The 27201-nt window shown below is 40.1% G+C and overlaps 1 protein-coding gene across 5 annotated transcripts in view; it reads left to right on the top strand.

Annotated features, from left to right (window-relative positions):
- Positions 1-17064: 17064 nt before the first annotated feature.
- Positions 17065-27201, top strand: part of NFKB1 (nuclear factor kappa B subunit 1) — a 57651-nt gene continuing 47514 nt past the window's right edge. Inside the window, exon 1 of one of the 5 annotated variants that reach the window (XM_021531451.4) lies at positions 17065-17237. The gene's annotated coding sequence lies outside the window, so the exon portion shown is untranslated. Of the gene's footprint in view, positions 17238-17303; positions 17949-27201 lie in introns of those variants that run through there. The other 4 variants (XM_021531450.4, XM_021531449.4, XM_077782958.2 and 1 more) reach the window with 4 other exon arrangements.

Genomic DNA, 27201 nt, shown 5'->3' with positions numbered 1-27201 from the left:
CTTAAAACTTATCTTGCTCCAACCCCTCTGCCATGGGTGGGGACACCTTCAACAAGACTTGGTTGCTTAAAGCTGTCCTCTGGTAGCAAAATGTAAACCCCGACTACAACCCCATTGTGCTAAAAGCTGGACAGAGCAGGGACAGCTCCTACCCCAAAAATCATATTTGAGTCACAGCTGCACTTGCAATGTAAGAATACCCCCTAACATCAGCACACTCTTGCCTGAGTTATCCCATACAGACTGCAGATTCTGGTCTCGGTGTTTAGAGCCAAGAGCAGAAATCGTGAGCACGCAGAGAGCTCTGGCTGGTAAGGAAGCATGATGAGATAACAGCAGCAGTCCCCTGGCCCTGCTCTTTATCTTGCCCTCAAAAACCCTACCCTTATGCAGAGTGCTGAGCTGCTCACAAAACAGCAACGTGAGCTACTGCAGTTTACAGACAGTGAAAATAAATCAGCACCACTTTTAGTTTATGTGTGTCCAGCTCTAGCTTCCAACAAGTATCATAGTATCACTCCACAATACCAGAGGAACACTTACAATATATCTTTTTTATCCATTAGACACACAATCCTAAGAAATATGTTCACTTGCAGCCCTTCAGTTAGGAGACATTTAGATGACTGCAGTTCAGAGAGGAGCTCTGTGTTCAAGCACTGTGCCAACACTCCTTTATAAAGAGAGAACACCACTAACAACTTAGTACCACTACTTGCTCACTTCCCAGTATTCACTTGGAACTGTGACATTACTGAAATATTTGCAGGTAATACCTGCTACTGTGAAAGTTTCCAGAGGGTGGGTGGATGCCTCAAGTGTTTGGCTTTCACCCACCCAGGAAATAAAATAAATGAGATATGAGAATTTCTACTTCTGTCATACTTTTGACCTTTTTTTTTTTTTAAATCACCCTCCCCCTGAGATGGAAAGATTTGGTTTATGTGTCAATGTTAATGTGTTAATGTTTTCCAAACATACAAGAAAATTCAGAAAGAAAAGCCTGTGGACTACCATGAGTCTCCTAAATGAATGCAAGGTGCCTTCTGGAAGATTCCTATTTATGGTAAAATTTAGTTCAACATTTATAGAGTCTCTTTAAAAAGTACAAGGCTCCTGTTGTATCAAACTTATAGTAATTATATTCTGTTATTTATCTCCTAAAAATGAACATGAAGAAAATTGAGGAAGCCCTTAATGTAAGCCCACAGCCCTGCCCTGGTTTAAGTACTCCTGCCAATTGACGCATGAAATAGTCATCAAGGATTTGACATTAGCCCAGTTGTCTGCATAAAACTTTGTCACTGAGAGAAGACTCTTTATGACTTCTGTAGTTGATCTAAGCCAATGAGACTAATCATGGTGAAGCTACAACCATTTCACTGGTTTCCAGCAAATTCAGGTTTTGAAGCACACTGAAAGAGGGGAAATACCTCATACTTTCTTTCCTAAGTAACTCAGCTGGGCTGAAGGAGTAAAATTCCTCTTTAGTAGAATCCTCTTTATAATGTAGATCTGGGAATGGCATGAACACACACTCCTCTGTAAAAGGTTGCTAGCCTGTAACTAATTATCACAGAATCATAGAATCATTAAGGTTGGAAAAAACCTTCACAATCATGGAGTCCAACCTTTTAACAATCACCACCCTGTCAACCAGACCACAGCACAAAGTGCCATGTCTAGTGACTTCTTGCACACCTACAGGGACAATGATTCCACCACACCCCTGGGCTGTCCATTCCAATGCCTGACCTTTTCACCCTTTCAGTGAAAACATTTCTTCCTGGTATTCCAACCTGAACCTCTTCTGGCACAAGGTGAGGCCATTTCCTCTCATTCTGTCACTGGTTTCCTGGGAGAAGAGGCTGATGCCTACCTGGCTACAACCTCTTTTCAGGAAGTTGTAGAGAGTGATAAGGTCTCCTTTGAGCCTCTTTTTCTTCATTACAATTATAATACATTAATATTAAAGACAATGGAGTCTGAGTGTGAAATATTTGCTGTATCAGTAACAGGGAAGGTGGAGCAGGAGCCATTTTCAGGTGTCTAACAGTTCTACCTGAAATGTCTAATGAAGAATATATGTCTAATGAAGAATATAAAATGCAGTAGTATTGAAAGTCTGATTCTATTTGATTCTTCCCAAATGTCAAAATAAGAAGTCATTAAGCTACACTGTATTTGTCAATTTTGGCAAGAACCACTGCCAAAATTGTGGTTTTGGCACAAAAGACACAGTGATGATCTACAGAGGAAAGGAAACAATGTGGCATTGCCATGTGCAGTTCTCAGTGATGCAGGGTCTGAGAGAGTGCTACAGGAACAAGTCACACTCTGCCTTGCCAGTAATCACAGAAGCTTTCTAGCACTGAAGACACCATTAGAAACAAGAAATTATTTTTCCTTCATTTGGCATCATAAGAATTCAAAAAGCATTCCTGGCTTCATTGTCTTCTAGCAATCATTTGTCAATTGATAGAAACACAAGAGATCTTAGACACTTAAGACACCATCAAAAACTGTAACAGGTTTTTAACAGTAATGCCTTCCTTTCCAGGAAAAGCATGTCAGTCTAGTTCCCCCTTCACTCCTTGTCAGTGAAATAAATATGTTTCAAGAGGAGAACAGAAAGCTCTTAACTCTCTTCTGTGTCTGGGTGTGGTTACTATCACTACTCCTACAGATTGTTCTGCATTATCTTACTGTCCATTCAGATGGTGCTACTACTGGTCTCTTCACATAGCAGTGAAAAACAGTCCTAAATGAAAAGCTTACACAATTAAAAAAGGCAATTCTGCAGCATGGGAGAGAAATACCAACTTTATCTCAGGTTATATAATTAGACACAGATTAAAGAACAAATCTGCAATGAAATTCAAGTGTCTCATACCCTTAAACTCTAACAGGAGCTGTGTCTAAGCCTTTTATCGGCATGGGCTGCACACTCCAGGTCACACAGACTGTCCCAGAGTTAGGAGCTGAACTATCCAAATCCTTCTGTAGCACATTAGCCTCACAGAATCATCCTTGTGTTTCTCTATATAACCACAATGATTATTTCATTGCCATAAAAGGAGCATAGAGACATGGGTTGGATCCATTCCTGCATCACCCCAAAACTAATACAACATTTTCTAAGTTTCTGACTTCCTAACAAATCCAGAGCCACAAGACAGTTCAATGCCATACATGCCACACCTGTTGCTACCAGCATTAATTAATTAATTTCTTCTAGCCACAGACCTGCAGCATGTGTTTCTCAATGATGGCCATAGCAGCTGCTGCCAACATTGTCCTGATTTCCAGTTTGCATGCTTGGATTATGTGTAAGGCTGTTTTCATTTTGCAAAGAATATATATATACAAGTAATCATTGTCCAAACCCAGTGACAAATTCAAGCCTGAAAGACCAATTAGGCCCATGGGAGTTGGATTTGATTGATTACTATGTTTAAGATACCAAAATGAAAGCTATAGTGTGACAATAAACTTTTAAAAAAGGTGAAGCTGGAGCTCCTATAATTAATAGAAAACTATGTACTTTTTATATGTTGCCATTAAATGGAACTAAGATTTCTACTACTGTAGCCTAAAGCCCGGAAAACAACTCTCAGACTGTTAAATATATGCTTAATAAAAAGTTTTTGCAAGAAGTTACATTTGGTAGCAGATTACCAATGGAACATAGGTCCAAGAGCATGTGTTACTTCCAGTACAGGGTGATACAAACACCTGAACACATCTGCACCATATTGGCTGGTTAAAGATGAGGATGAGGGGGAAAATAAAAAAGGCAGCTGGTCTGAGTGGTTTTCAGTATCTTCTTCTCCATAAAGATGAGTGAGTTTCCCAAAAGATATCCTATTTTCTGCCCTTTGGAGTCAAGCCTTTGGAATCTAGCTGTCATCATCAGGAAGATAATGGAGCAGGGGGAGAGAGTATTTTACTGGCAGTAACAGGGCACTTGAACAAAGAGCACAGCTTTAAATTCCCACTCTAAGCAAGTTTGTTTTTGTCTGATTCACCTCTTGCTTCAACCTTTTGCTCTCCCAGTGCCAGGAAGATCACGGACAGCTACTGCAGAGTTGATCATGATCCCTTTTGAAGCTTTTTGGAACCCTCATGCTTTTTGGGACACACCTTGCATCTGCTCACCTGTACAAGAGCATTCATCTCCATGGTGTCAGCAGTAAGTCAATCCTCTTCATACCTGCTGTCTATTAAAGCAATTCATTCACATGTAATGTGGGGGAGATGGCTTTTAACTGACAGAGGGCAGGCTTAGATTGGATATTAGGAAGAAAATCATTAATGTGAGTGTAGTGAGACCCTGAACAGGAGGCCCAGAGAAATTGTGGATGCTCCATCCCTGGAAGCATTAAAGTCCAGGCTGGATGGGGCTTTGAGCAACTAGATCTAGTTGAAGATGTGCCTGTTTATTGCAGGAAATTTGGACTAGAGGACATTTAAAGGCCTGTTCCAACCCAAACAGTTCTATTATTCTGTGATTAGTATTAAAAAAAAAAAATCAACTATCACATAATGAAGGCTAGGCAAACAGGACCTGATTCAAATCTCCTTCAGAAAGGCATTTCAGGATAATAGGTGAATCCTAAAACTACTTTAAATCTTTTGCATTACATTGTAGTGTCCTTTGGGTGGACATTTGAGATCAAATTAATGCTATGCTGCTCTTTCTCCCGAAGCCATTTTTCAGTCAGACTGTAGGTGGCAGCAGCTATACAGTTATTTATTTTCCTGGTTCCCTCTTGCAAATACTGTTGGTTACTAAAAAAACCTTATCTTCCTTTTTTGTGAAACAGGTCGTGGGAGAACAGTCAGAATAAAGACCAAAAAAAAATGTTCCCCCTCTGGTTGTCAAAATTCTAGGATGCAAAATGTGCTCATTTACAAAGATTCCTCTTCCCCATCCCAAATTAAATCAGGTTCCTGCTCTAAGAGGACATGTTGGAGGGAAGTAAGGGAGATGTGTTATCATCTTTCCAGGACATAACTATTGGTTGGATTTTTGATAGTTATAAAAAATATCAGTATTTTTATATCTAAAAGCAATACTGTACAGTTTTCCTTTAAATCATCTGACTTCATAATTTTTTTTATATTTGCCAAGTAGCAAGGGCCAACAGAGGAGGTTTTTTTACCAAAAAAAATGCTTCAAAACTTTAAAGTCACTCTTATGGATTGTGATTCCACAAAAAACAGTGAGAAGCCCAGATTAGTGGTAAGGACACTAAGGAAATAGAAGTTGGTTCTCTGCTCAGTTACTCAGGTTTACACTCGTTGCCACAAGGTTGGAGCTAGTAAGACCCAACTAAACTTATATTAAATCCTTTATATTTCACATAATGAATTTAATACAGTTAAGGTGCACTTTTTTACATGTAGTTCTATAAAGAATATTATGGTTGTGATATCAGGGTCAGCCACAAGGATGTCAGCATTTGGGTATTGTGCATATCCTTATTTCATGTACCAACACTAGTATTTTATCCAAATACACTGTAACTACCTTTTTCTATATTATACCATCGTTTTTACAGCTCCCACTCCAAGCCACTGTTCACTGAATGAGCAATCATACATTGTTCTATTTTCCTTGTTCTACTTCTATGTATTCCCATGCTATTTTCAGTGAAATGCATTAGAATTTGGGCTGAAGAAGTACTGATTGTCCATTGCTCTTCTCTATTTTTTTTTCTGATTTATATTCCTCAACTCTACAATAAACAAAAAAACCCCAAATACTAGTATTATTAGCCATAACCTCACAAGTACCTTTTGAGTTGGTTCTCCCCTGCAAACAGAGAATGAGGTCAAGGCACAGAAAGGTTGAAGGCTGCAGCCCAACTAAATGAACCTCTAATCCTACACCAGTGAACTGCTTCCCTTCCCTTCTTCCCAAACATACACACTGTGCTCTTGTCTAAATATTTGAAGATGCTTTTTAAGTGTTAATTAGGCTTGGTATTAGTGTCTGTTATGAAGACAACAATGATTTATTAAGAATTTGAACTAATCCTGAGGGCAGTGTTTTGGGGACCATTTTGCTGTTAAAACTAGTTTTATATTAAAACACAAGAAAAAGCAATGCAATAAATTAAAATAACCTGCCCTTGCCATAAATAAAACAACAATGGTGTATCCATACTGGCAGAAATTATATGGTTTGCATCAAATAGTAATGAACCCTATAGAAACTGTAGAAACTATACAACAAATTATACACAAGTCATATCAGTGCATTGCAGCTCTCATAAGCCTATGGAATTTCATGTTCTGTAAAAAGTAACTAAAGTATGGGGTAACTTTGGGTATCTTAACAATTTTATGTCCATTTGAAAAGAATACACTGATTTCTTAGAAATCAGTGAAAAGGGGTGAATTTAGTTGTAAGAGTTTTAAAGGAATAACTCTGTTGCCTTCATCTTCTTAAAGTAAGGCTTTAGGAGAGTCAGCTTTATAAAGAAACACAATGGTTCAGCTGTGATTCACTGCCCAGTCTGTGGATGGTGGATCACATCCTATGGCATCTTGACCCCACACCAACTGAAGGCTCAAAATCTGTCACCTTCTGCCATACTTGTTTCTGTGGGAAGGAAAAGCTTGTGTATTGTAGGACATTCACTTGCTATAACACTACATTTTCAAATGACCACTTCCCAAAGCTTTTCAAACTTCCCTTCTGACGTCATTTTCACAGCTGGATATGGAAGCTAGCTCTGCAAATCTGGTCAGCGCTACATATAGTACCAGGCACATTTCAGAAAATCCCATATGGAAGTTCTGCTTTCTGGTTTTCTACATCACAGTCTAAATTTGATGCCCTGTGTCACTGTGACCCATTTTACCACAAGAATCAGTTCCTCTCTAGAATTTTTCAAAAGCCTGTCCATATAGCTGGAAACAAGACCCCTGCCTTTGATCCTACAGACAACTCATAACATGGTCTTTTCTAGACTCTCAGAGTCTGTTTGCCCAGACAAGCACACTGTCACCTCAGTCTGCCTCACATTGCTCCTGCTATCACTAAATATCCTTCAGGCTCACTTAGCCCAACTGCTCTGCTCATTTTCTGTGCAGAGGATTTCCTTGGACACAAGCTGGCTGTGCTTGTCATCCCTTGTGAATCCTGTTGAGACACAATCTAAAAGCTCTCACAGGGTACAGATGTTGTCTTATAGGAGCCAGGCTCACAATTTAGTGTTCTCTCCACAGTGCATAGCCCAAAATCCCTCAGGAGCTTCCCACATTCCTTCCCACAGATCACAAAGTACACGAGTTCTTCAGAAACAGAATGGCTCTGAAAAAGATTTCTCATCACTGAACATTTTTTTCTCTGAAAAGAAAAAGGTATTTATAGCTCTTCAGGAAGGAAAAAAAAAAAAAAAAAAAAAAGACAGGAAGTCAAAAAAAAGGTGCACAGCCCATAAACCAAAGAACCTTTATGCTAATCTTGTTAGACATTCCACATATAATTAAGAAAAAAACACAGATATTTTCTGTTATTACTGTCCTCCTGATACACCACACACTGTAATGCTGGAGAACACTACATTTTCAAGTCCTGTTACAGCTTTTCAGGCTTTCTTTCATATGACTGAAGTAGCCGCTTACTAGGTGATATGAGTGCCAGTCTGCCTTTACTGATATCCCCAGTCTGCTTACTGCTAATCTACTTAATGTTTAGAAAGGTATTATTTTAATAGTAATTTCCTTAGCTTGATGACCTTCTGCTGGTACTAGGATCTTTGACATCTAGCTCTTCCATGGAAAACCTTCATGCAGTGGCAGGCACAGTACTGTACCCAGGTGTCTGTTTAACAGCATGGATTAGGTGGAAATCCACTGGGGATTTTTTTTTGTTTGTTCTGTGTCAAGTTTGTCTCCTTTCTTGTGTGGCCAAGACAGACACTGATGAATACTGACTCCACTTACTCAGAATTTCCCGCTCTATTTTTTCCCCTCTCATCTCTGTTAAACAAGTTTAGATGTAGGAAGTCTGACATGCTGCCTAGGTTTTTTCAGATCTACTTCAGCAAGTCTGGAGATTCCAGAGCTGCTGTTCACAGCTCAGAAATACCTACCTAACAAATTAATGTCTGATGTGACTATTACCAAATTTGGAAATTTTGGAGATTGTTCAAATTGCTGAATGCCTTTTAAGGTTGATCTTAAAAGCATAATATGTCTATTTCTTCTACAGATTTCAGGGCAGGACTACATTTTGGGTGGTCTCTGTTAATGAGATGTTACTTTTATATATGTGCCACGCATTTTATTTCCATTGTGTTGGTTCTCTAATGCATCTTTCAAGCATTTCCATGCAAATCAAAGTAAAAGAGATTAAAACTCAAAATCAATGCAGGCTTTCTTTTCTAGAAATGGCAAGTGATAATCTGGCAAAGTATTCTGTTGATGACACGCTTTCTACACAGAGTCTAGTTCAGGCCCTTATAGCAGTCCTGGCACAGAAGTACATGCAGGAGTTAAAAGGAGTTAGAACTGATTTTAATTTTTTTTTTTCATGTTGATACAGCTTTGATATACACATGGAAAAAGAGGCACTTTGCATAGCTATTAGAAGAACTCAACAACAAGTATAATAAAATGCAATAGCTGTTTTTTCTGTTAAGGGGTCAGGTGATGAAACAGAAACACTTGTGGTTGGTTTTGGCCCCTGGTTAAAGAACTGTAACAGGTTTGGGCATGCACTGCATGGCTTCTCTACTGGAATCTCTGACCTGTTCAGTTAAAGACATGAATCATAGTCTGAGAAACACAGCAGGAATCCTCAGAAAACCAGGAGGCTCCTGAGAGTTTGAGATGACAGCGTCCTCATTTGCAGCGCTGCTTGACTGTTTAATGATTTTACAGTATTTTATGACAAGTAAGGAAATGTGTGTATACCTCATATTGTGGGGAGAGACCATCAATGATTTCAGAAATATTTCTGTTCTAAAAGGGGTGAGGAGGAGAAGAATTCTTCAATTTCAGGAACATCAAAGGCCTAATAAATGCCTGAGATGCAGTAGTGCCTGACAGTTTCAGGTCATATTGGATAAAAGTTAGTGGGGATAGACATTTTATACAGTTTCCTGTGATAAAAGGCATCAAGAGTTTATAGCTTGGCAGTCCAGTTTTCAGATTTACCTTCCTGCTCAACAGTTTTGTTTCAGCTTGTACTGTCCTTAAGCAGAGCATTTTCTAGAGAGGAAATAAATTGCTCCAATTTCAGGGAGACTTTTTTTTAGCTAGACATGTGTGACTGTCACACAAAACATCAATAAAGTTTGAAAGATGAGTCATATGTACTTTGATTAAAACTGGCCCTGTCTCTTCCACTTTCAAATTTAAGTAATATTCATTTCAAGGTTTTAAAGCTGCTCTCCTTAAAGGCATGGCTTAGTGAAACTATTGGTAGATCAGGAGACTGACCTGTGGCAGCTACACACTATGGGTGTTTCATGCAACCAGAAAAATCACACTACTGCATGCCAGTGGAGAATCAAAATAAGGTTTTGCTACCAAGTGAGCAAAATCAGGATTTGGAGGTTTATTTGCAAAATGGAAATAACTTAAGGGTTGCATGCAATACTAAATAGGAATTGGTCACTGGCTTTTACTTTTATTTTATCTCTTCCCTCTCCCTCCAGCCTTTAACGTAAGTGGTCACGTTGCTCTTCCCTGAAGTTAGACTCGAAGATAACATAGAGAGCCCCATTCTGAGACTTTTGCTCTAACCACAAGTTTGTCTTCATATTATGAATGGGGCTGATTACTCTTCTAGCGCCACTAAACCATCAATGGGAACTTCTTATTAAGGGGAGATTATTTTCTGTTTATAATTCTAGAAAAATTTCTTCCCTCTGTGTGAAAGTTGCTACTCCAGGGCACTGTATCACGCTGAATTGTTAGGATAGGGCTGTTCTAGAGAAGAAATGAACATTAAAAAGACTGCTTTCTACAGGGCCTTCATTAATTTCCTGGTAAAAGCTGGGCGGATTATAACAAACAAGCAGATAACTAATTGAAGAGACAGCATCAGATCCTTAATCCTGACCACGGAGCTGTGAGGTCTCCTCTTATGTGCTAGAATTCCTTGTCACATCACATAATCCAAACTATTTACAGGTAGTCAGCGTTCCTCATTTTCTAGGTGCTTAAGACACTGAAGTCTGATCACAGAAGTACTAAAATCACTCACATCTGCCAATGAAGTCAACAGGGGTAATTGTTTTGGAAATAGCAAGTACTATACTAGTGTGTCCAACCTTTCTAGTCAGGCAGGTCCTGTAGTATCATGCAATGACAAATTACTTTCTTCTAATGGCACAACCACCTCCTCCAAGTATTCTCATGGTATGGGACAGGACACAGTGAGCCTCAGAGCCAAGTGAACTGTCTGAGCGTGGCACACAGAAATCAAGATAGGGTGGATATATTACCCTATGTAGCAACAAAACCTGTGAGGAAAATGAATCTTGTGTTTCAATTTCATCCTACCATTCATCTTTCCAATCTTCATTTCTTTGGGCTTTTGTTCCCTATCCTTAGAGCAAGAACAGCATTTTTGTCACAAGAACATCATTCTTACCTGTCTGCAGCACTGTCAGAATTCCAGCAGACCCAGCTGGACCTCCCCAGAAGCACTCATAAAGTCACACATGACACACACCTTTACTTTCTTGCAGAGCAACAGACACTTGCAAAGCTAAATGCTGCTTCAAGAAAATACTACAGTTTTGCAGATGCCTTACTACTTGCAGCCAGGTGAGCCCACTGTCAGAACACTTTCCAAGTCTGTGAAGAAGGCAGGGATCCTCCCTCAGCCGCCAGCCCTACACCCAGGTAGGTCAACGAGAGTTTGCTGTTGATCTGAACACAAGCAGCACAGTTCTCACTATGCTATCAAAGGGAGTGTCTTGGGTGCAGCCAATTGTTGGCAGCACAATGCTTAAAGCTGGGAAGAGCTCTTGTAAATACACCCAAGGGCTTAAACTGTACTCTCATATTCTTATTTGGACGTCTAGGTAAACAGCAACATTTGCAGACTTTGCAATTCTATTTCCCTGCCCTCAGGTGAGAAAAGTCACATGCACTTTCAGGTCAGGTCTCAGGAGGGCAGAGACCCTGAGCCCATACAAGTTCACCTACTGAATGTTTGAAGCACTGTGTGGTGTTCCTTAGCCTTGAAAGCAAGGCAGGCCATGGATGCACGACAGCATCTGAGACAATGGGCTTGGGAACAACAGCAGAATCACATGGCCATAATGCTCCCAGCTTTGGTGCTGGGATCTTTATAGCTTAAAAGTTTCTGTACTGTGCTCTTTCACCGGGGAAATAATCAAAGACTGTCCTGCTATCAGCAAAGCTTCCGCTTCCAAACAGTAAATCACAAAGGGAACTGAGAAAGAAACTAGAATAAGGAGAACACCCTGCTTCCTCCACCTACTTCTTGTGTAGATAAAAAACAGACTGAGGTCCGTTTCCAGCCCTGAGACCCTGCTCTATCACAGGGCTCCTTCTGTCATTACACTGCATATTGTCTTGCTTTTCATCAGCCTGTTGCATCTTAGCCTTAGGTAGTACCTGTATTGTTTCTGGTGTTGCAGCTCTAAGTCTAGAAAACATTTGCTAAAAAACATTTCAAACCCTCATAATTTTGGGAAAAAGGTTAAAAATTATGAACTTTAGTGAAATCAAATCTATTTGACAGAGATTGTCTAGGAGGCAATATATTTTTAGTGCCCTCCAAATAATCCTTTTATAATCTTGTATTTTTTGGAAGGCTTGATCCATTACACTAGTGATTTATCTCAGTTCACCACTCATTGTTGTTAACGCCCCATGATTACAAAATTATAAAGTCCTCTAAGCCCACAGGATTTGCCTAAAGGGAATCACATCAGTTTAAAAAATACCTTTTGAACATTGACACTTTTGGCTTTTTTAAACATAAGTTTTAAGTTTTCATGGCAACTTGGGGAAAAAAAACAAACTAGCCATATCCAGATATTCCAGGACTGGAGTTTCAAGAAGAGTATCACTAGTTGCTGTAAAAGCTTAAAACTTGAAACAGAAACAGCTTGGGAAATCATAACTTAGTTCTACCAACAATTGAGTAGAAGACTTAAATTAATCACTGCATGAGTTCAAACAGTAGTGAATGTCACTTTCAGTTTTCATAATCTGTTTTCAATTACATATATTTAGATGTTGAAATTCCTATGGCAGAAGAAATCCCTTCCCTATATATTTGTACAATGCTTAGCTGTCTGGAATTTTCCTTGCACTGCAGCAATAAAACAGCAGCAATATAAATCAAGTTAGCTAAATTTAACTTTCTATACTGTGTTAACATCAGTCCTACTCAGTACACCTGACCCAAAGTGACCTCATAGATTGAACTGAGCATGTATTTCATGAAAGTGACAAAAGAAAGTGACAATGACAACAAACAGCTGCTTTTGTTTGCATTAGCTAACTGGGTGAAACACTGCTGAAGAACTAAAGCCACAGTTGTGTAGTGAGAAGAACATATGTCCCTTGGGAAAACAACTGGGCTCCTGAACTAGGTTCTGATGGATGTAATCAGATAGAAGTCAAAAGTATGTATCATTCAGATATGCAAAATACTATGAAGAGAACCCAATCATCTCATATATTAAATAATTACTAGAGCACAGGATATTAATCATAACATGGGGAGGTGGGAAGAGAAGGGAGTGCATGCAGTGGACTGGTAAGACCTGCTGCCAGTGAACTCAAATGGCAGAAACCCATCCCTCTACTTCAGTGGCTGGTCAAGGTGTTGTATAGCTGAGTGGCAATAAGTGAATCACTCACAATCTGAATTAGGCCCAGATTCTGAAGACCTGACTGGCAGTTCATTAGATTTATTACCAGACAGCACAGCTCCCGACTGTAACAGCACTTGCTGGAGCAGTTTGCTTTGGGCTCTAATCTGCATGAACTCCACATTGCTACAGTGCTACACTAATGGTTCTCTGAATGGTTTCTACAAACACAACCATTTCTATTCTGTCAATACATGCACATACTCTTGTACAGTGTTATTCTGCTCGGCCACTAAACCTGGGCTGCCAAGTAGGACCAGCCTAGGCCACACTTTTGGAAGAGAATGTATGTTCTGCATGAAGCAGCTTCAATGCTCTGATGAACTGGTCAGCTCACAACTTCTCACAGTGGTCTGGGTAGCTCCATTGAGAGCAGCTACCTTGCAGCAAGTTCACAGAGAATCTATAAACCACCACTTTTGGAGTAATCATCTGCCAGTGGAAAAGAAAAGAAGGAAGAAGGCATAGCATTACACAGACAAATTAAGGGAAGGCTAGGCTAACCATTCCAAAAATTATATATATCAAATTGCCTTCTCTACTTGGCTCTTTCAATGTCCTTTAGGAAGTGATACCCTATCATGTATGACAGTTGTAAGTAAATGTTGAGCAGTGTTCCCTTTCTTGTTTACTTCTAGCTCTCTCCAAAGGTTCCCTTTTCTCTGATAATTATACCCATCAGCCATATCTACAGCTTCATGGTTCTCTTATTTAAGTCTACTAACTCCCCAGTACCTGTCCCCCAGTAGTTATTCACTACTGAAAACTCCTGCCTTCAACTCTGGCAGTCTTACCCAAAACATCAGAAATTTAGTCTTTCAGCAGAGATACATGCCTAAACTACAGTGGGGTTAATATGAGATCCCATGTCTGATTTATGGCTCTGGAGGAAGCAAGTAAGAGGTACATTTGGGATGTGGCCTATGTAATTACAGGAGCCACCACACTGTTCAGAGCCTTGCAGGGTGTTGCTCTGATGAAGTATGTGATGAATTGCAGCCAGTTCAACATCCAACAAAAATGACAGAGATGATAGAAAGTACTTCTCATGAATGCTGCAACATGGGGATTCAGCAGCACCATTAAACTCTACACCCTGCTAGCTGCAGTTCAAATGGTTGGCTTTGCAAATGTACATTGGCTATTTAGAATATTTTTTTCAAATATAGTTTCTATTGTCAACTTCATTAGGTCTTCATATATAGTCTCAGAAAGATGACACCATCTTTAAAATACAACTTTTTTTTTTTTTTTTAACATATTTTCTTCCTGTGATAGTGGTGGATTCAAGCTACAGGAGACAATGGCAATGCCAACAGCAAATATTGGCTAAACACTGACAACTTCTACGAGACTGAAGTGTGTTAAGATAATCATTGGCTACTATGTAAGGCAAATCAGTTTTTAAGTTAGCAGTTCTGGATTATCTGGATGAGAAAGAAATAATGGATTGACCAGAAATAGATTTGGATAGTATGGCATAGTAGCTCAATGAAGATGGGCAGTTGAAAGCTTTAAAAGGAAGTGTCTCTCAGTAGCTATTTTAAACTTTCCTTTACCTTTTCCTGCTTTAGCCTCAAACCTACTACGTCAAAAGGAATGAAAAGAGCCTATCCTGATTCCAATACATGCGTCAGAAACAGAAGACAAATAATGTAAGAAACTTTCATGAGTTTTTCTAATCCAGACATATCAATTAAAGTAAAGACTGATTATTTAAAAAAATCTCTGCTTGTCTTAGATGTTTATCTATCATTAGTTACATGATTAAAAAATACTGAGGCCAAAGATTTCTGACCTTGGAAAGAGATCTGTATATCTGGAGTCCCAGAGCAAACCAAGCAGAGAAGAGGCTCAGCTTCTAAATTACATCTGCATATCAGGAAACTTAAATGTCCCCCACCTGACTGAGGTGAAACAGCCTGGTTAAGTGTACAGCTAGAAAGCCTTTCCTTCAGTGCACCTGCCCAGCCGCCAGAGACATGGCTGCAACCATTTCACAGTGGTTCAACAGCTCAACAGCAGGCATTTGCTCCTTTGGGTTCAGGTGTGATCACCTGCTCCTCATCTCTGGGCTGAGATTGTCCAGCTACTGAAATAACTTGATGGTAATAGTGGAAACCAGTGTTATTCAGGAAACAGGCAGCACTTCATCACTGCGAACCACTGAGCCTGTATTATCTGCCTGATTTCCTCAGTGGTTGGAGCAGAATTATTTGGCTCTTCAAGTGGGAATCCTGGGCTATAAAGCAGTACATTTATCTAGAGTGTTCTGTGAAGATAATTTTACCAAAGTGTGGGCTTACAGCCTGGCACTACTGTGGGTGTCAGTAGAAATAACACTTCAGCTATGGTATTAAGCTCTAAAAAAGGCAAATTTATGCTTTAAATATAATTGAGAAGAGGATTTTATTGTAAAACCTAGATTTTTGTGGAAGCTGCTTAAGATTTCACAGGGAAAGCTAAGCCTGAGTACTTAAATGCATGTCCTTTTAAAATAAATCCACCAGGTAAGTCTCCTTAAGTTTTGGAATTTATCCACCTTGTCTGATTTCCTGGTACTTGTTCATACATGTTTTGCCCTGTGAGCACACCTTTGATTAGGTATGACATGGCACCTTTCCTTCCAAACGAATCTTATTTTGAAACTTCTTTGTATTTAAAATCCATCTAGACTTCCTCTTTCAAGGGCTTTGGGACACAATTCTTTCCTCACAATTCTTTCCTATTAATTCAATGCATTTTCTTCCACTAAAAAAAAAAATAATATTGGTCTTGAATATCCCCATATAATAAGGAAAACATGTTTTACTCGGAAATGCTGAGTCATTCTCAGCTCCCAGTATGTACTGGGAAGAGAATGGGGGACTGCTTTGTTAGAATTGCATCACAGAGCATGAGTGGCAATCCAAAAAAAGGAAATTACTCTCTCTTCCTATATATTTATGTCTAACATGTAGAAAATGTCATTTTTCAAGACAGCAAAGAAAATCCCCTTCATCTCCGAGCTCTCTTTTGCATTCTCAGCTCTCATTTTAAATAGTGTCTCTCTGCTCCAACACAGAGATGTGACACAAAATGTAACATCTGAATCTACTCCCTTTCTGGTAAAAATACCCCTTTCATTTTGTTCCAATCAACAGGTGGCTTATGATTGGCCTCTCTTCCTTTTGAACATATTTTTGCTCTAGGTTACAATTACTTGCTTCAACACAAAAAAACCAACAGTCATATTCCTTGGTTCCTTTATATGTTTGAGGTTTTATTTTTGTTCATATCATTCATGAAGCCCCATGTTATGTGGCCTTAGCATAACAAAACTCCGCAGAGGCGTGCTGCTGACTTTCTGCGCAAACACACATTCAGAGAGCTATGCTGGATGCTCATTTGAGACACTCGTCACCCTTAGCAAACCAGACGTTTTAAGATTTAGCATAAAAATATTTGAACTTGTTTTACATAGTATTTGTGCCAATTAAACGTGGCACTAGCTGCCTTGCTTCAGCCTTGGTTACCTTGGTTAAATGTGTCTGGGAGACTTGATTACCATGCTGCAAACCTGGATTCTGGTATTAAAATCACATTATTGATGGTTGGCACTGCTCAACAGAAGCCAAGTTACCTGGGAGCCTGCTCTGTCAGAAACTGTGTAAGCCTACACACAAATGGTGCCGTGCAGCCCGTACTCCCTGCCCAGCGGCGGCAGGCATCGGGCGGCAAGAGTCGGAAAATTTCCTTTAATGAACTGCCTGGGAAAGCCAGCCAGCAGCCAGGCGCTGCGGCAGGGGGGTTAAATTCACCCCATGCAGAGTCTCTCTCTCGCCTTCCAAACTTTATATCTAGAGGTCAAAAAAACTTCGGCAGCCACCGGGTCGGGCCCGTATCCACACAGATGTCGCGAATTCCGCCGTGGTCCAAGGAGCGTGGGCAAGGACGGGATGATTCTTGCGGCGGCGTAACTGCCCTGGGATGAAAGGGCCCGCGTGTTTACGCGGTTTCACCCGGGCAGTGAGCCCGTCCCCGGCTCGGGGACCTCGTGGCCAGCGGGTGGCTCGGTACAAGCGCGCCCCGGCCCCTTCCCTGCCGCGGCCGCGCCTCCTCCCGCCCCGCCCGCGCGGCCCTCCGCGCTGCCGGAGCGTCAGCGGGAATTTCCAGCAGGAAGTGCGGCGGGCCGGCGGCAGGGGCGGAGGCTGCGCAGGCCGGTGCCGGGCGGGCGCCCTCGCCGGTGGGGCGGGCGGAAAGGAGGGGGGACTCCGCGCGGAGCCGGGCGGCGGCACGCCGGGTTACATGGCGCGGCGCTGAGGGACCGCCGGCGGCACAGCACGACGAGGAGGAGGCGCCGCCAGCTCTGCTCCGGTGAGCCCCGGGCGGCCCCGGCCCGCACTCGCTGCCTTCCTCCTCCCCTGTCTCCGCGTCCTCGCCGGCGGGAGCGGGCATTCCGCTGGGCTGGGGCAGGGATTGCGCGGCTCTCGCCTGCAGCCAGCCCGGGGAGGCGGCGGGATGCCGGCTTTGCTGCTGCTGCTGGGTTACCGGGCTCTTCCTGGCGAGGGAAGGGGTGCCCGTGACAGCAAAGTGAAAAAAACTTGCAAGCCCAGCTTCTGCCGCTCGCGTAGCGGGTGCTCGTAGGCAAAGGAGGCGCTGCTTTTGTCGCTTTTGGTTTCGAAGGTGACACACGGACGCGCTGAGCCTGGGACGCGGCCGGGGCACAGTCGCCGGCCGGGCTCAGCAGTGCAGGTGGGCACCACGGAAACGTGGGCTGGTTCTGGCAGCTCTGGTGAGCTGGTCTTGGCTGCTGCCCCAGAGTGCCGCAGTGATTTAGGAGGTACGAAATAGTGAGGTTTTTAAACGTAACGTAGTTGCAAGTGGTGAAACCCAAAAGTTCTCGTCGCGACCGGGAGTGTTATTGCAGTGATTGCTCAGTTACATTTGACCTTGAAACCCAAGAATATCGAACTTCTCATCATCGCAATTATTTTTTCATCTCTTGGTGCTTTCTGCTTTGGTGAAGGAGAGCTGCTGACTTATTTTACGTGAATGTGAATCGGAGTATTGTTTCTGTGACATGAGGTATGTGCTCTTGGGCCGTTATCATCATGTGTACTGCTGCGTATTTTCAAAATAAGTAAATCTCAGTGCCTGTGAGCATTTGGGGAATAACACTTTGGAGGCAAGGGATCATCTGCTGCATTTCAACTTCCTGTCTTAAAATGCTCAAAATCTTTGCTTAAGAATAATGTTTTAAAGGAAATACAGATTATTTGTTATCAAGATATTTTAAAATAGTTCTAAAATGATGATTATATTTGGCATGTTTCGTGCTCCAGAAGTCCTCTTTTCACTTACTCTGTTCACAGAGAAAAGTGGATGAATTCTTTGCCGTATTGCCTTGTGCCTTACATGCTGCAGGGTGTTACCACCAGCACTGTCAAGCTCACAGAACAGGGCTGAAAATAGAGCACTTCGATTTTATTGACATCTGGAGTCTCTCTGCTGTGGACTGTGTAGTATCAACTTCTGAAATAGTATTTCAGTCAAAGCACTTTCATGAAAGAAAGTAGCTGCCCGTTCTAGGAAAGCGTTAACCAAGACGTCATTCTAAGATAGCATCTTGTCAGCAATGTTTTGTAATCGACAGAAATGGCTACAGTTTATGAGAAAATGAAAGAGAAAAACGTAGTCTGTAACCATCCAGAAACAGATTCTCTGTTCTGTAATTTTCCCTGGCCTGAGAATTTAACTAACAGTTACGCAGAAATACTATTGTCAGGATGTGCCACAGTGCATGGAGATTTCGGGGAACCTCAGTGCTGAAATCTATGCAAGACATGTTAAAGAACTTAATTTGAAATACAAAACAGAAGGGAAAAAGCTTTCTTTCCACCCTTTGTCCCCTTTATAAAGAAAGAAATGTCAGTCAGTGGTAGAGTCATCAAAAAATGTAGTTACTGTCTCGTGCAAGAAATGAATACATTTTGAGTTAAAATTATAAAACAGAGCAGCTTTATATCACTTTGCATTGTGTCGTGTGTTTTTAAAAAACAGGTTTGTAACAGATAAATTAACTATCTGTATTCACTTTGTTCCGGCAACACCTCAGTAGTGGTTTGGTAGTATTTATTTTGAAATCAGAAAAGTTTGCTGGATAAAAGTGTTGGGACAGAGAAAAGGAATAAGAGAGAGACAGGGTGGAAAGCAGACGCTGGTGTTTCATTTATGTGCACGTTTGATGATATCCTGCTTCATTTGTTCAAAAATAGCAGTGCTGGTTACTTCTCTGTTACTATGTATTTTACTTTTGAAAATTAATTTAAACAATAAATGTAAGTTTTCTTTAAAATTTTACTTCTAAAAATTCAATAATAAATTTAGTTTACTTTTTTTCCTTGAGGTGGCATTATGTGACTTCAATAATAGATACCTGCAAATAAATATCATTGATGCAAATTTGCTAATTAATAGATTTTTGAGTTTCCTTTTCATTGCTGCCTTTTCCAAAACCTTCCCATGCCACTTTCTCATGAGTACATGCAACCAATACATGCAAAGATATATGTTCTGTTAGGAATTCATATTATTGTGCATATTGCTGACTCTGGAAAGATGGGAACTAAGTTTGAAGGCCTGTGAGTCTTTACTATCGGAGGTGCTTGTAATGCAAAGTAGATTTCATTTTTGAAGTTGCAAAGATACAGCGAGAGAAAATGTATCTTTTACTAGCTTACTGTTGTTTTTTTGGTATAGCTAGTGATGAGAAAATCCACCTGTGGTCCTCAGAGATGCTGGTTAATTCTACTGTGTTTTCACAGATCGCTCCAAACTATTTGCTGAAATACTTTCACCTTTCACTGCTGTGTTTGCCAACTCTAAGTACAAGAGTATCAGTCATAAATAAAATTGTTACTTGTTTATGTAAGCAACTAATGAAAGCTCTACAGTTAGTTAAAAATCCTTTCTTTCAACGTACTGATAGCTTTCTTTTGGTTCTCTGACAAAATAACACAGCCATTATAAAACAAAGAGAAGGTAATGAATGGTTCAGGCAGGTAATGAAAAGGGCAATTCCTGGTTTTGGTCACTTTTAGCTCTGACAGAGGTATTTTAGAAGTGGAAGTTGTAATTTGATGTCCTTTAAAATAAGCTGTGAACCTTTTATGAAGTTCTGTGTTGATAAGATCATAATTATGGTTGTCATTAACTGTGCCCTTAGGTCAGTCAGGCACTGTTTGCATCTAACTTTGAGCATAGAAATAATTCAGTGAATCTTCTTCAGTGCTTTCATTTAAACATGTATGTTGATGAGGCAATGTTGACAGTTTCAAAAGTAAGGCCTTAAAAGATGTTTCAAGTTATTATGGTCTCAAGGTAAAATCCTTTGTTTAGCATTTAGGTGGAGCTGACAGATCATGTGCAGGGAGGAAGCTTCTACTACTATTCCAAGCATTATTTCTCCCTTTCAACTTCTGTGTTCTTTTGAAAAGCAGTGAGAGACAGATAAACATTTATTTTTCCCTTCATTTAAAATATTCAACTGAAATACCCCCATGTTTCATTGTGTCCTCCAGGCAAACTGTCGACAGGTCAAGAGCAAAGTAGGTCTGAGTTGTGTGGTCTGGGTTTGTTTGGAGGTTTTTTGCTTGGGTTGCCTTTATTTTTTTGTTTTCTTTGACAGGTCATGTTTTTATCTGCCTAAACACGGACACATTTTAGCACACTAAGTATAAACAAAAGAATCCAGGTGGGTTTTTTGGTCTTATTAGTTTAGTCCGAGTGAGTTTTGTTGTACCATAGGTTACTGTACAACACTGAGACTGCAGGAGTTTTACAATTTCTTTGGAAAAAGCAAAAAATTAAACCTTTGTTAGCCACTATGCATCTGTAGATTTGAAAACTGGTTATGACTGTGATGGTCCTGGACTCGGCTCTACCTGTTTGGTTTCTCTTACTGGTGCTATTTAAGCAATTGAGTCTGTCACGTTGTGACTTCAGTGGCTGTTCAGAACCCAAAGGACACTGAGAATCCCTTAGTTCACCTTTGTGCCTGCAGTGGTAACAGCCCTGGCTATTTTCTGTTCATGAAGTGTGGGGTTGTGTCTTCAGTAGGAGCCCTGAGCCTGTGTGACTGTAGCTGGTGACACAGCAAACCTTCTGTGAGCTGAACTTCTGCAGCTGGGGGTTCCATGTTGCTTGGCTTCTCAGATACACTCTTCTTTCCTTGCCCCCTCTACCCCTGCCAAAAGGAAAAAAAAAAAAAAAAACAAAGGAAAGGTTTGCAGCCTAATATTAATGATTCATTACACTTCAGGCTTATGAAATGGGTGTGTGTGACTTCTTGAGTTAAAATTTGACTTTGATGAACAGCTTTTATATGAGCTAGAGCTATTTACAAAGAACATTCAGTGATTGATCTTAATCTGGGGAAAAAGTAACAGTATTTTAACATCATATTCAGAAGTTCAAGTAACATTAGCAGCCATATGGCTGAAATGCAATGTAGTTACTACAGGTGTTTTTCTGTGTTGAACCTCAGTATTTGTACATCTACTTAGCATTATACATGTACCAGAATACGTTTGCCATATATTTGAATACTGTTTATTCCTTTGGTTTAAGTTGCTTTGAATGTGTTTTAACAAAAACATTCTAACTTATTCCAACAATATAATGGAAAAACAGTTTGTATGTTTATGACATTTTAGTATTTCTTCTTAACATATTAGTTCACTACTTTGATACTTGGGAAAGGAATAAAACAAAAATACTGTTTGCAAAGATAGTTTATATAATATGTTTTAGGTAGTCCAGTTACTCTTTGCCAAGGAAATTTTCTTATGCTATGATTTTTTTTTTCTTCAGATTTAGTTGTTACATGCTGTAATAAATTTGGTTCTAGATTTCATAAAATAATTATGCACCCAGCAATTCTGATTTAGAGCACCACACTTGTGAAATCTCAAGTACTTGTGATTGATTTAATTTTCAAAATATTCTGTAGTTTTTATACTGTTGTCAAGTAATGCATCTATTCTGTAGTTTTTATACTGTTGTCAACTAATGCATCTGCTCATGATTGAAAATACTTCAAAATTTTAACATCAGCAATTAAAAAATTTTAAAAATACATAAACACAACTGCCAGGCCCCACCCAACAGGAAATAATAAGCAGGCTTAATTAGTCACAAGAGGAGGCAATTTGGGTTGTTATATTAGAAAAACAAACAATGTCATTTAGGGTTATGTAGTGTTACTGCAGCTGCAACAGCATTACTGCAGCTGCAAAGATTCTAATTTCTGCAGAGGAAATTAGAATCTTTGATCAAAATGTCTCTCTGCACAAACTTTTTTACACTTTTATACTGACGAATTGCACTCAAATCTCTATTGAGAGATTCCACATCTTTGAAGTGCCAGAAGGAAAATGTGAAAAATACAACTTCCTTATGCTGCTTTTGCAAAAATTAAGTGTCGGTTCCTTAAAACAGCTCCCTACCTCCCCAGGTATTGAAGTCATAGCTGGGAGAAGAAATAGTAGTAAACATTCTGGCATTTAAAGGCAAATTTTAAATCTATTTAATTACTGACTTAAAATCCCTTTAAAATAACATAATAGATGTGGCTTTGTGTCAACATGAGCGAATTAACAATCGCTTCTTATATTTTTGAACATATTTTTCTTTCATATTTGTCCTAAAGACATCTATGCCAATATTGTGGGTGAAAGTATGCATGATGTTCCCTTCATTTGAGTTCTGTTTACTTTGTATATTAGAGAATACATTAGCTGTTTATCATCTCTTTGAATTACAAGTGTGCTCTGGAGCTGTACTTCTGGCACTCTGGGCAGAATGAGTGGGTTCCAAGGGAAATGAAGTGCTGCTTGGAGAGGTGGCCAGAAGCAAGGTGAAAAGGCAGCGCAGTGAAAGGGGTGGGCAGCATCCTGACTTCCAAGGGACTGCAGTGGTGAAAGGCTGAAACTAAACAGCTTGGATCATATCTCTGCTTTGTCAGAGCAGATCCTGCTCTGGCCTCCAGCCAAAATCATCTCAGCAGCTCTTGTCCTGCTGCCAGCCCTGACCCAGCAACCCTAAGAGTTTGTTGCACAATACCTTTTCCCAGCATCTCTGTTTGGGAAATGCAAATCTCTGAAACAGTTGTCCCTATAGAGATTCAGATTCTGTTTTGCAAAGGGTGGAAGACTGAGGCTCAAGGATATATAGCTGCCATCTAAAGTTAAGGAAGAAACAGCAGGTAAAACAACATTGTCCTGTCTGCACAATATGGCACTTACTGTTTCTACCTCAGTCCTTCATAGTTGCTACAGAAATTCTGAAAATTTGGTGCTGTTCCTAAAAATTTAGTTCTCTGTAATGAGATAATCTGCCACGCTTCATAGCCCTGATGTAGTTAAAATATACTTAAAATATATGAAAGAGACACATCTTTGCTTAAATTTTATCCTTATTCCTCTCTTATTTTTAGTAAGCAAAATGAACAGGCTAAGAGCATAACTACACTGAATTTAATTAATTTCATTCAGTGTCCTGTTAAAGAAGTTTATATTTAACAGGTGAATTCCAGTGAAAGCCAAGCTAAAGATAAAAAGCACTCTGCTAGAAAACTTTCAGGAAGACTTGTTCTTTCAGTTTAACTAGTCAGTTGAAGTCTGGTAGTTAAGTTTCCCATTGTGAGGCTTGCTTTCTGAATCCCAGCTTTGAAAGGTGAGAACAGGATGATGTAAAATGTCATAAAGTAAGAGATGGTTTAAATAAATTTCCTTGTGGGAGAACATCCATCACATTAATTTCAGTTCTCAGGTGCAATGAACTGGGTGATAAAGATCATGTTTTTCTGCAGAAAGGGAGTAGAGAGAAGTCCCATTCCACATTTTTAGGAATTGGATTGGATACTGGTGCATCCAACAAGGGTTCACCTCATGCTTAAAATTCAGGGTGGAAAGTTGAATAGAAGTAAAGGGAAGGGTCTGTATCCTTGAAAAATCAGGGGGGCTGAAAACAGTTGGGTCAGGAAATTTATCCTGCTTTTTAAAAGGTAAACAGACACAGTGAATGTGGGAGAATAACAGGGAAGAGCTCTGAAATCAAATGATTGAGATAAGAGAAATGAGAATTCTTGTTCGTGGATTACAGCATTCCTACATTAATTATGTTGTTTTCATTTTAAACGGCTGCTCCTTTTGAAGTTTTAGAACAAATATTCAGAATACAATAAATCATGTTCTTCCAGCTGTGCCACTTGTACCTTGTATGATTTGGTTAATAAGGAGGAGCGGTGGTGCAAAGTACCTGCCATTAGGTTTGCTTGGTTGTTTGGTGCAACAGTCATCTCCTGTATGTGTATATATGGCTTCCTAGGTTTTTTTCTCTCTATTTAAACCTTTTTCACAATGGCAATTGACCTGCTGTGAGGAGAAAAGAATATGTATGCACATGCACACACATCCCCACACTCACTCTCAGAAGGTATAATTGTGTGGGTTTGGGCAAGCTGGATTTCATGTTTTCCTGTTGCACTAGGAGCTAAATGAAGTTTCTTCACTGACCTTTGAATTTTCACACTTAAATACTGTGAATTGAAATGTCTAGCTTCCTGTGCCCCATTATCTGAAAAACTTCAGTCTCCAGGGTGGAGATCTCTGTGGTTGATTGTGGTCTGCAGGTGTTGGGGTATTTTTTTATTGTAGATTCTAGTTTGCAGTACAATTTGTGGGAATTGGATCTTACGCAGGAAGCTGGCATCTATAATAACATGAACTTCCACAAAGCAGTTTTAATCTGGTCATCTTCAAATGAGTGAGGTGGCAATCTCTGAACTGTAATACAGCTCATATAATGAAAGAATGAACAAAGCTACTCGAGGTAGATGCTAATCTTACCACCTGATGCAAATGGGAAAGGTGCTTAGAAACTGGAGCAGTAAGGGAAGAGGCCAATAAAAGGTCACACAGGTAGAACTATTTTTCTCTGTCTTTTTGGGGTTTTGATCATTTTGCTGACTTCCTGGATTTGCATCAATTTCCATGTAAGAGGAAGTGTATGGCTTGGTGAACTTAATAAATCCTAGGGAGACAACTGCTTATTTGAAGGTAGGGCTCCCAGAACACTTGTTATCTGTTTGGTTTAGGAGAGGACAAAATATAGTGAAACTGAGTGTTTTCAGTAATTTAGAAGGGTTATTTTAAACAGCTGGATTAATCTTTGTCCAGGTTCTGATAAGGCAATTAAGTGTGAGTTTACATACACAAAGGTGTGTGTTTGCACATCTAAACTATAATCTGTTCATAATACACTGGCTTAACGTTCAGGCCAGAGGGAATGTCTTTAACCACTCCCCCAAGCTGTGCAGCTGACCTGAACACAGGAGATCTCAAGTAAGAGGCATCTGCACTTACGATGTGGGGGAGGTAGTGTTTGGTACCTGGTTGGGCATTCATTGGTACCTACCTACAGCTGAGTGGGTGGTATGTCAGTAATTACCTTGCTGCTTCCAAGTGTCATGTTCATAGAATAATGGAGTAGTTTGGGTTGGAAGGGGCCTCAAAGACCATCTAGTCCCAATGCCCACCCATTCCCTGGGTGGAGACACCTTCCACTACAGTAAGTTTTTCAAATTGCTCCAAGCCCCATCCAACCTGACACTTCCAGGCATAGGGCAGCCACAGCTTCTCTGGGCAACCTGTTCTGGTGCCTTGCTACCCTCACAGTGAAGGATTTCTTCCTTATAGCTCATCTCATCCCAGCCTCTGTCAGTTTAAAGTCATTCCTCCTCATCCTGTCCTGGCACATCCATGTGAAAAGTCCTTCTCCAGCTTTCCTGGAGGCCCCCTTCAGGTGCTGGAAGGTGCTTTAAGGTTTCCCTTCTCCAGGCTGAACAGCCCCAGCTCTCCCAGCCTGTCTGCAGAGGAGAAGTGCTCCAGCACTCTGAGCATCTTCATGGCCTCCTCTAGGCTTACTCCAGCACGTCCATGTGTTCCTGGTGCTGAAGAGCCCAGAGCTGAACGTAGCACTGCTGGGGGAATGTCTTTAAAAGCTGCTGCTCTGGTGTCATGACATTGCTCACTGCATCAGCTAAAAAGCCAGAAATTACTGTTTTCAACACAGGTGAAACTGAAGGACTGATTCAGATGGACGTAGAACTCTAATTTTTTTTTTTCGTAAATGGGTTTTAATTTTTACATCAAAATACTTTAAATAAGAAGTTTTCAGAAGTAATGCCTCTGTGCTATTTTTCTACTTTGTTGGAAAATCATGTATTGTAGATGTGACCAGAAGTGTGGCAGGTGTGAGGACACTGATTTTTGCCTCCAGAGTTCTGCTGGAGGGAGAGGGGTGCAGCCTGAGGAACTAGAAAAGGGCCAAGAAAATAGAACCTACTATTACATTTATCCTGTGGCTTACAGAGGAAGCTATGAGATGATTTGTTTGAAAGTTTGGCAAAGTATACATCGAGCAAACAGGCAAGTGGGCAGATGCCATTCATGTTAGCTCCTCAGAATATTTTATTTTTCTGAACAAGCATATTTACCATGTCATCTGGAAACTGTGGGATTTTGGAACACAATTTTGCATATGTGACAGATGAAATTTTAAGTCTTTAAATATGAGACATCACCAAACAAGATTGTTAGGGCTAGTTTTTATTCTATTTTTGCAGAAGAAACCTGGCACTTGCACTCACAGTTACCTAATCAGGGTGTAGCAAGATGGGTGGTGTAGCATGGTGGGTATTTTCTGACACTTTGTAAAATAAAGCTGTCTGTTGAGGACCTCAGATTGTTTTCTGTCTACATCATCCAGTAAGAAGAACATTACAAGTTATTTCAGTGATTTAAGTAACTTGTCAATTGGTGATAATGTTATTTTTATTTTTCTACAGAACAGAAGTCAAATAAAAACATCTTAGTAAATTTTGTTGTATCCTGAAGGTTTTATCATGCCTTGTATGTTGACTTTTTCCATAAAGATGAATAATAACAATGGCAAATGGTTGATGAAAATAATGCTTTGTGGAATGTGCCTATGAGCTAATGTGATTGACTGGTGGTTTTTTTATCTTGCTGAAATCGTGTTGTATTAGGTGATGAAGTACAGCATTGGTGATATTGGCTGCTTGTTATTAATTTTTGGCTGAAATCTTATGACCATTTATTCGATATTTGCACAAATCCTACAAATAAATTCTGCCCTATAAATATTTCTAAAATTGATTTAGTCAGTTGGGTACTTTTATTTTCTACAGTTGTACCCACATAAGCATCTTTTTCATTGAAGTAATCTGGGAAGTGTCTCCTATTTCTCCATTATA

This window comes from Lonchura striata, chromosome 4 (assembly GCF_050655825.1).
Source record: "Lonchura striata isolate lonStrDom1 chromosome 4, ASM5065582v1, whole genome shotgun sequence".
Classification (NCBI taxonomy): Eukaryota; Metazoa; Chordata; class Aves; order Passeriformes; family Estrildidae; genus Lonchura; species Lonchura striata.
This window is presented reverse-complemented; position numbering and strand designations above follow the sequence as displayed.